The sequence below is a fragment of the Sciurus carolinensis genome, chromosome 2, assembly GCF_902686445.1.
Source record: "Sciurus carolinensis chromosome 2, mSciCar1.2, whole genome shotgun sequence".
NCBI classification, from domain to species: domain Eukaryota; kingdom Metazoa; phylum Chordata; class Mammalia; order Rodentia; family Sciuridae; genus Sciurus; species Sciurus carolinensis.
The window spans coordinates 100877500-100888638 of record NC_062214.1 but is presented as its reverse complement, the minus strand read 5'-3'; positions in this window follow the sequence as shown (position 1 = coordinate 100888638).

Genomic DNA, 11139 nt, shown 5'->3' with positions numbered 1-11139 from the left:
TTGACAAAGGTGCCAAAAATATGCAGTGGAAAAGATAGCCTCTTCAACAAATGGTGCTGGGAGAATTGGAGATCCATATGCAACAGAATGAAACTAAACCCATATCTCTCACCATGCACGAAACTAAACTCAAAATGGATTAAGGACCTCAGAATCAGACCAGAGACCTTTCATCTTATAGAAGAAAAAGTAGGTCCAGAGCTTCAACATGTCGGCTTAGGACCAGACTTCCTCAACAGGACTCCGATAGCACAAGAAATAAAAGCAAGAATCAATAACTGGGATAGATTCAAACTAAAAAGTTTTCTCTCAGCAAAGGAAACTATCAGCAATGCGAAGAAAGAGCCTACAGAGTGGGAGAAAATCTTTGCTAATCATACTTCAGATAGAGCACTAATCTCCAGAATCTATAAAGAACTCAAAAAACTCTACACCAAGAATGCAAATAATCCAATCAACAAATGGGAAATGAATAGACACTTCACAGAAGAAGATCTACAAGCAATCAACAAACATATGGAAAAATGTTCAACATCTCTAGTAATAAGAGAAATGCAAATCAAAACTACCCTAAGATTCCATCTCACCCCATTTAGAATGGTGATTATCAAGAATACAGGCAACAACTGGTGTTGGCGAGGATGTGGGGAGAAAGGTACACTCATACATTGCTGGTGGGGCTGCAAAATTAGTGCAGCCACTCTGTAAAGCAGTGTGGAGACTCCTTAGAAAACTTGGAATGGAACCACCATTTGACCCAGCTCTCCCACTTTTGGCCTATACCCAAAGAACTTAAAATCAGCATACTACAGAGATACAGCCACATCAATGTTCATAGCTGCTCAGTTCCCAATAACCAGATTGTGGAACCAACCTAGATGTCCTTCAATTGATGAATGGATAAAGAAAATGTGGTATATATATACAATGGAATATTACTCAGCCATAAAGAATGATAAAATTATGGCATTTGCAGGCAAATGGATGAAATTGGAGAATATCATGCTAAGTGAGATAAGCCAATCTCAAAACACCAAAGGACGAATGATATCTCTAATAAGTGGATGATGACATATAATGGGAGTGAGAGGGGTTAGTGTTAGGGTTAGAGTTAGGGTTAGGGAGGGGGGCAAGAATGGAGGAAGGAAGGACTATATAGAGGGAAAAGAGGGGTGGGAGGGTTGAGGGGGAAGGGAAAAAATAACAGAATGAATCAAACAACATTACCCTATGTAAATTTATGATTACACAAATGGTATGCCTTTATGCCATGTACAAACAGAGAAACAACATGTATCCCATTTGTTTACAATAAAAAAAGAAGTAGATATCTATACATATTAGTCAAATAAAAGAATAAATGTGCTATTAAAAAAAAACATTCAATAAAATATAGCATCCCTTCATGCTCAAAACACTAGAAAAAATAGGGAGAGTGGGAACATTCCTTAACATTGTAAAGGCCATCTACACTAAGCCTATGGCTAGTATCATTTTAAAGGGTGAAAAACTGAAAGTATTTCCCCTAAAACTGGAACAAGTTTCACCACTTTCCCTCTTTCACCACTTCTATTCGACATCGTTCTTGAAACTCTAGCCAGCGCAATTAGACAAACCAAAGAAATTAAAGGGATACGAATAGGAAAAGAAGAATTCAAACTATCCCTGTTCGCTGATGACATGATTATATATTTAGAGGAACCTGGAAATTCCACCAGAAAACTTTTAGAACTCATAAGTGAATTCAGTGAACTAGCAGGTTACAAGATCAATGCTCATAAATCCAATGCATTTTTATACATAAGTGATGAATCTTCATAAAGAGAAGTTAGGAAAACTACCCATTCAGAATAGCCTCGAAAAAAATAAAATACTTGGGAATCAATCTAACCAAAGATGTGAAAGACCTCTACAATGAGAACTACAGAACACTAAAGAAAGAAATTAAAGAAAACCTTAGAAGATGGAAAGATCTCCCATGTTCTTGGATAGGCAGAATTAATATTGTCAAAATGGCCATACTACCAAAAGTGCTATACAGATTCAATGCAGTTCAATTAAAATCCCAATGATGTACTTACAGAAATAGAGCAAACAATTATGAAATTCATCTGGAAGGATCAGAAACCCAGAATAGCTAAAGCAATCCTTAGCAGAAAGAACAAAACAGGGAGTATCGCAATACCAGATCTTCAACTAGACTGCAAAGCAATAGTAACAAAAACGGCATGGTATTGGTACCAAAATAGACAGGTAGATCATTGGTACAGAATAGAGGACATGGACACAAACCCAAATGAATACAATTTTCTCATATTAGACAAAGGGGCCAAAAATATAAATGGAGAAAAGATAGCTTCTTCAACAAATGGTGCTGGGAAAACTGGAAATCCATATGCAGCAGAATGAAATTAAACCCCTATCTCTCACCCTGCACAAAACTCAACTCAAAATGTATCAGGGACCTTGGAATCAGACCAGAGACCTTTCATCTTATAGAAGAAAAAGTAAGTTCAAATCTTCAAATGTCAGCTTAGGATCAGACTTCCGTAACAGGACTCCCATAGCACAAGAAATAAAAGCAAGAATCAATAACTGGGATAGATTCAATCTAAAAGCTTTCTCTCAGCAAACGAAACTATCAGTAATGTGAAGAGAGAGCCTACTGAGTGCGAGAAAATCTTTGCTAATCATACTTCAGATAGAGCACTAATCTCCAGAATCTATAAAGAACTCAAAAAACTCTACACCAAGAATACAAATTATCCAATCAACAAATGGGCTAAGGAAATGAACAGACACTTCACAGAAGAAGATCTGCAAGCAATCAACAGATATATGTAAACATGTTCACCATCTCTAGTAATAAGAGAAATGCAAATCAAAACTACCCTAAGATTCCATCTCACCCCAATTAGAATGGAGATTATCAAGAATACAAGCAACAATAGGTGTTGGAGAGGATGTGGGGAAAAAGGAACACTTATATATTGCTGGCGGGGCTGAAAATTAGTGCAGCCACTCTGGAAAGCAGTGTGGAGATTCCTCAGAAAGCTTGGAATGGAACCATCATTTGACCCAGCTATTCCACACCTTGGCCTATACCCAAAGGACTTAAAATCAGCTTACTACAGAGATACAGCCACATCAATGTTCATAGCTGCTCAGTTCACAATAGCCAGATTGTGGAACCAACCTAGATGTCCTTCAATTGATGAATGGATAAAGAAACTGTGGTATATATATATATACAATGGAATGATAAAATATATATATATATATATATATATATATATATATATATATATATATATACATGGAATGATAAAATTATGGCATTTGCAGGCAAATGGATGAAATTGGAGAATATCATGCTAAGTGAGATAAGCCAATCTCAAAACACCAAAGGACGAATGATATCTCTAATAAGTGGATGATGACACATAATGGGGGGTGGGAGGGGTTAGTGTTAGGGTTAGAGATAGGGTTAGGGAGGGGGGCAAGAATGGAGGAAGGAAGGACTGTATAGAGGGAAAAGAGGGGTGGGAGGGGTGGGGGGGGAAGGGAAAAAATAACAGTGAATCAAACAACATTACCCTATGTAAATTTATGATTACACAAATGGTATGCCTTTATGCCATGTACAAACAGAGAAACAACATGTATCTCATTTGTTTACAATAAAAAAATAAGAATGATAAAATTATGGCATTTGCAGGCAAATGGATGAAATTGGAGAATATCATGCTAAGTGAGATAAGCCAATCTCAAAAAACCAAAGGAAGAATGATCTCGCTGATATGCCGATGATGACACATAATGGGGGGTGGGAGGGGTTAGTGTTAGGGTTAGGGTTAGGTTTAGGTTTAGGGTTAGGGAGTGTGGCAAGAATGGAGGAAGGAAGGACTGTGTAGAGGGAAAAGAGGGGTGAGAGGGGTGGGGCGGAACAGGAAAAATAACAGAATGAATCAAACAACATTTCCCTATGTAAATGTATGATTACACAAATGGTATGCCTTTACTCCATGTACAAACAGAGAAACAACATGTATCCCATTTGTTTACAAAAAAAAAAAGACACATACTGGCAGATTGTATTAAAAAAATCCAACAATATGCTGTCTTCAAGAGACTTACCTTCTAGGAAAAGGCATCCACAGACTGAAGGTGAATGATTGGGAAAAAACATATCACTCATATCAGATAAAGAGGATTTCAAACCAAAGTTAGTCAGAAGGGATAAAGAAGGACATTTCATACTGCTTAAGGGAACCATACACCAACAAGACATGACAATCATAAATATATATGCCCCAAACAATGGAGCATCTACATACATCAGACAAACCCTTCTCAATTTCAAGAATCAAATATATCACAACACAATAATACTGGGTGACTTTAACACACCTCTGTCACCACTGGATAGATCTTCCAAACAAAAATTAAACAAAGAAATTATAGAATTAAATAATACAATCAATGATTTAGACTTACTGGACATATGTAGAGTATTTCATCCATCATCGTGCAAATACACTTTCTTCTCAGCAGCACATGAAACCTTCTCTAGAATAGATCATACATTATGACACAAAGCAAGTCTCAGCAAATACAAAAATATGGAAATAACACCCTGCATTCTATCAGATCATAACAGGATGAAACTAGAAATCAACTATAAAACAAAAAATCGAAGCTACTCCAACATGTGGAGACTAAATAGCATGCTATTGAGTGATGAAGGGATAAAAGAAGGAATCAAGGAGGAAATAAAAAAATTACTCAGAGATAAATGAGAATACTGATACAACATATCAAAATATCTGGGATGCTATGAAGGCAGTGTTAAGAGGAAAGTTCATTTCATTGAGCTCATACCTTAAAAGAATAAAAAGTCAATAAATAAATGACCTAACATTAAATCTCAAATTCCTAGAAACAGAAGAACAAATCAACACCAAAAACAGCAGAAGATAGGAAGTAATTAAAATCAGAGCTGAAATCAATGAAATTGAAATAAAAGAAAAAATTGACAAAACAAAAAGTTGGTTCTTTGAAAAAATAAAGATTTGATAAACCCATACACACTAACAAAGAGAAAGAGAGAAAACACAAATTATTAAAATTCATGATGAAAAAGGAAATATCACAACGGACACTACTGAAATACAGAAAGTAATTAGAAACTATTTTGGAAATCTATCTCCAATAGATTTATCTCCAATAAAACAGAAAAACTTGAAGACATTGATAGATCTTTAGGACATAAGATCTAACCAAACTGATGCAGGAGGACATACACAATTTAAACAGATCAATTTCAAGCAATGAAATAGAAGACACCATCAAAAGCTTACCAACAAAGAAAAAGCCCAGGACCAGACAGATTCTCAACTGAGTTCTACAAGACTTTCAAAGAAGAACTAATACCAATATTCCTCAAATTATTCCATGAAATAGAAAAGGAGGGCACCCTTCCAAACTCATTCTGTGAAGCTAGTATCACCCTGATACCAAAAGCAGACAAAGACACTTTAAGGAAAGAAAACTTCAGATCAGTATCCCTGATGAACATAGATGCAAAAATTCATAATGAAATTCTGGCTAATTGCATACAAAAACATATTAAAAAGATAGTGCACCATGATCAAGTGGGGATCATCCCTGGAATGCAAGGTTGGTTCAACATATGGAAATCCATAAACGTAATACATCACATCAATAGTTGAAGACAAGAATCATATGATTATCTCAATAGATGTAGAAAAAGTATTTGACAAAGTACAGCACCTCTTCTTATTTAAAACAATAGAAAAACTAGGGATAGTAGAAACATACCTCAACATTGTAAAAGCTATCTACGCTAAGCCCAAGGCCAACAACATTCTAAATGGAGAAAAATTGGAAGCGTTCCCTCTAAAAACTGGAACAAGACAGGGATACCCTCTTTTACCACTACTACTCAACATTATCCTTGAAACTCTAGCCAGAACAAACAGATGAAAGAAATTAAAGGTATATGAAGAGGAAAAGAAGAACTCAAACTATCACTATTTGCAGATGACATGATTCTGTATTTAGAAGATCCTAAGAATTCTACCACAAAACTTTAAAAACTCATAAATGAATTCAGCAAGATAGCAGTATATAAAATCAATACCTGTAAATATATGCATTGCTGTACATAAGTGATGAATCCACTGCAAGAGAAATTAGAAAAACTACCCCATTCACAATAGCCTAAAAAAAATACTTGAGAATCAATCTAACAAAAGAGGTGAAAGACCTTTACAGTGAAAACTACAGAACACTACAGAAAGAAATCGAAGAAGACCTTAGAAAATGGAAAGATCTCCCACGTTCTTGGATAGGCAGAATTAATATTATAAAAATGGCCATACTACCCAAAGTGTTACACAGATTCAATGCAATTCCTATTAAAATCCCAATGACATTCTTCAGGAACTAGAAAAAGCAATCATGGAAAAATAAGAGACCCAGAACAGCCAAGGCAATCCTTAGCAAGAAGAGTGAGGCAGGAGGCATCACACTACCAGACCTTAAACTATACTACAGAACAATAGTAACAAAAATGGCATGGTATTGGCACCAAAATAGACATGAAGACCAATGGTACAAAATAGAAGACACAGAAACAAACCCACATAAATACAGTTATGTCATATTAGACAAAGGTGCCAAAAATATACATTGGAGAAAAGATAGCCTATTCAACAAATGGTGCTGGGAAAACTGGAAATCCATATGTAACAAAATGAAATTAAACCTCTATCTCTCATCCTGCACAAAACTCAACTTAAAGTGGATCAAAGACTTAGACATTAGAACAGAGACCCTGTGCCTAATAGAAGAAAAAGTAGGCCCAAATCTTTATCATGTTGGCTTAGGATCTGACATCCTTGACAAGACTACTAAAGCACAAGAAGTAAAATTAATAATCAATAAGTGGGATGGGTTCAAACTAAAAAGTTTCTTCTCAGCAAAGGAAACACTCAATAATATGAGGAGGGAACCCACAGGATGGGAAAAAATCTTTACCACATGCACCTCAGATAAACCACTAATCTCCAGGATATATGAAGAACTCAAAAAACTTAACAGCCCCAAAACAAATAACCCAATCAATAAATGGGCTAAGGAACAGACACTTCACAGAAGAAGAAATAGAGTCAATCAACAAATATATGAAAAATGTTCATCATCTCTTGCAATTAGAGAAATGCAAATCAAAACTACTCTAAGATTTCATCTCACTCCAGTCAGAATGGCAATTATCAAGAATATAAGCAATAATAAGTGTTAGTGAGGATGTGGGGAAAAAGGTACACTCATACATTGTTGGTAGGACTGCAGATTGGTGTAAGCACTTTGGAAAACAGTATGAAGATTCCTAAGGAAACTTGAAATGGCACCACCATTTGATCCAGTTATCCCACTTCTTGGTTTATACCCAAAGACTTAAAATTAGCATACTACAATGATGCAGCTACATCAATGTTTTTAGCAGCTCAATTCACAATAGATAACCTATGGAACCAAACTAGATGCCCTTCAACAGATGAATGGATAAAGAAACTGTGGTACATATACACAATGGAATATTACTCAGCCTTGAAGAATAAAATGATGGCATTTGTAGGTAAATGGATGGAACCAGAGAATATCATGCTGAGTGAAATAAACTGATCCCAAAAAAGCAAAGGCCAAATGTTTTCCCTGATAAGTGGATGCTGATCCATAGTGGGGGGTGGGCAGGGAAGAATGAAGAAGCAACTTTAGATTATGCAGAGGGGCGTGAGGGGAGTGGTGGGCAGTGGGGATGGGAAGAACAGTAGAATGAGACAGACATTATTACCCTATATACATGTATAAAAAATTTAAAAAGTATTCCAGGAAGATCCCTAAGATCATTGTAAGATGGACTCCTCTAGGGAATGATGATGTAAATCAAGAACAGGAGAAATGCAAACAGGGCCCATAATCCCATCCGATCTGAGAGGCTGAAGCAGGAGGATTGCAATAGCCAGGACTTGGCAATTTAGCAAGACCTTGTCTCAATATAGAAAATAAAAAGTTCTCCAGGACTGTAAAATAGAAAGAAAGAAAGAAAAACGAATGGGAGAAAGATGACCTTTTACAGTATTGAACACATTTTATTGTTCGAATTATCAATCATATGTATGTTACCTTTCCTTACTGCAAAAAGAAAATAAATTATATTTATGCACTATAACAACAACAACAACAAAGAATTAAAAGCACTTTGAAGGTTCAATACATGAACCTATTTGGGCTTGCAGGCAAGGTTGATTGGGAGGTCTGAAATACCAGCTTTGTGAACTGATCGGCCCTCTGATGGTGTTTGCAAGATGCTGTCGTTTACAGATCAGGCCCAAGCAATATTTCACATCTATTCATGGGGTGGCAGACAGAAGAAAGGCTGAAGAATAAGGAAGGTGGTCATGTGGGTAACCACAACTGTAAGTTGAAACTAGCCAAATTACAGAGAAATCAGTCATGTTTAGTCTCCAGCTGATTCCATCTTTTGGATGGAATGTCTATTCTCTCTTTTGTAGAGAAGTTGGGCAAAACATCTTTCCTTGGTGAAAATGGCCATTCCTCACTCTTGCTTCAATGGTACGCTGATTTTCCTTTGAAATAATTTGGGAACATTTATCTCCTATTCCTTTGAATCCCTTTTCTTCTTCCTCCCTTTCTTCATTTCTTCCTTCCTCTCTTCTTTCCTCTTCATTTTCTTTCTGTTCCTCCTTTCTTTTTTTCTCCTTCTCCTCATTTCCTTCTACTTCCTTCTCCTTGTCTTCAGTTAAGTAGAGAATGATGACAAGGATCTGTGATACGTTAATACTGACATTGGCGATTTGATAGAAAATTTTTCTAAAGACTGCCAAGAAAATGACAATAAGGCAGCCTTGATACAAAGGTGCACAGGCGTTGCACCTACTCTGCTAAATACAAGATAGTCAACAGATCCCTGGAACAAGAGCCAATAAGATAAATGTTCCCAGGTTGCTTTAAGTGAGGGGGGAAAAGCTGAGAATGAATGGTAAATGCCTACCAACTCCTAGATATGGACCAATCATGAGAAGAAAATTGGTCACAACTAATAAGGCTGTCTTAATGGTCTATTGTCAAATGATTAGAGAAACAACATCACAATCATTCAGATTAATTGTCAGGAATTTGAGTACAAGGTGTAATCAAGACATGGAAGCCACTTAGTTAAGATCTCTGAGGTGCGATACAACTGGATTGTACCTTTTCTTTTTCAACAGTTGACGTACTATTGCCCTGCCAAATTTCTCTATGCTTATTATGTGCTTATTTAGTTGAGGCCCCTGTCAGAAATGCCCAGGTTAAAGTCATTTGTGTGTGTACACTAAGGGTGGCTGAGAATGTGGTGAGTACTTGTGATGCTTCCTATTTGAAATCTCACGTGAAGATTTCCTTTCTTCTTGCTAAGTTCTTCTTTTAAAGAATTGTTTTGGGGTATTTTATGGTTTGGATCTATTTGAACAATAAGAATTACTTATGCTGATGCTGATATTTTTTCCTTGACTTCCAGGATGCTCAGAGCCAAATTCAAGATCCACCTATAACAACTATGTAGACCCTATGGTTTGCATATCGTAACCCATCCCCATCCTTGGTCTTGCTTTCCATTATTATTTTATTTTATTTCTGGCCTGGATTTTTCCCCACTCCTCACCTCCATAGCACATTGGTAGTTTCCTCAGGGGTATCCTTACATCCTTTGTGCAATCCCTGTCTTTGTATTCAAACTAACATTATCTGAGCTCTGGTTCCCATTTCTCTCCTAATGGTCTCTGCGTCAGCCTCCTACTTGAGCTTCTGGCCTCCTGCCTTATCCCTCCTCCATTCATTCTGCTGGAGTTTACTACTTAGACCTCAGTTCTGAACATGGTGCCCCCATGCTTAAAACACTGCTTGGGTACCCTCTCTCCGGGCAGACCAAGCTATCTGTGATCTGCCTTTACCTAGGCTCCAACCTTAACTTGAGCTCCCTTTCATACTTGTTATAATTCTGTGAATTTTGCTGAATGTATATAAATGTGAACATAATTTATATGCACAGAAGCATGGGGATTGCCAAATTTTCTTTGTTGAAAGGGGTAACAAAAATGAGTATCATGTTTATCTACTTGAAACAAAAGAAAGGAAAGAAGGAATTAAAAATGGGAACATTGTCCCTCTGCTGGGAGTAAATGGCACCAGTCTGGCAATGTACTCATGTCTGAAAACTCACTTCCTTCAACTTTGTCAACCTATTGCTCTTCAGCATCCCCTCTCAAACACTTTCTTAAAACATGAGAGAACCAAGAACATAAAGTTTCCTACCAACCTTGTTTCTTAATCCCAACTTCTGTATCCCTCCCTGTCACTTTCTTTTGGGTAGAAGCAAGGTAGGTTGTATATTATATAGTTACCTGGAGTTAACTTTTTTCATGTTCTCTAGTTGAATCCTTAATCAAATATGACTGAGTAATGATAAAGCAGTATATGGAAGATGTTGTGTTGAGTGCAGACCTTGGGGAAAGGAGGTTGAATTCTGACATGTCATAAACTGGTCATCTGATCCTGAATGTTAGATTGGATCCCTCCAACCATCCTTCTGTCTCTCTGATTCCAAATAGTGTACTTAGAAAGAAGCAAGACACTGTATCTTCATATTCATTCATTCATTCACAAATAATTATTGGGCATCTATTAAAGGCTAAACATTATGTAGTCTTGGGGATACAGAGAAAACACAGAAAGAAACAGTTATTTTGCCAACAGAGCTTGCAGTTTAATTAGGGAGTTACATAAATATCCAGAGCACAAGGTAGAAATGGATTGAGGCCATCCAAGACACGCAGAACATAGAGACATTGTTCCAGGGTGTGGTAACCTCATATATCATCTGGGCTCTGCCTCTCAAAGTTTGTCCATGATCCAGAAGTTTCAGCTTTGCTCAGGTGAAATTTCAAGACCTACTTTGGACCTATTGAATGAGAATCTGCCAGATCCCTAGGTCACTCATATTCCCAGTAAAACTCAGAGAAGCACAAATCTGGTCTAAATCCTTTATAGGCA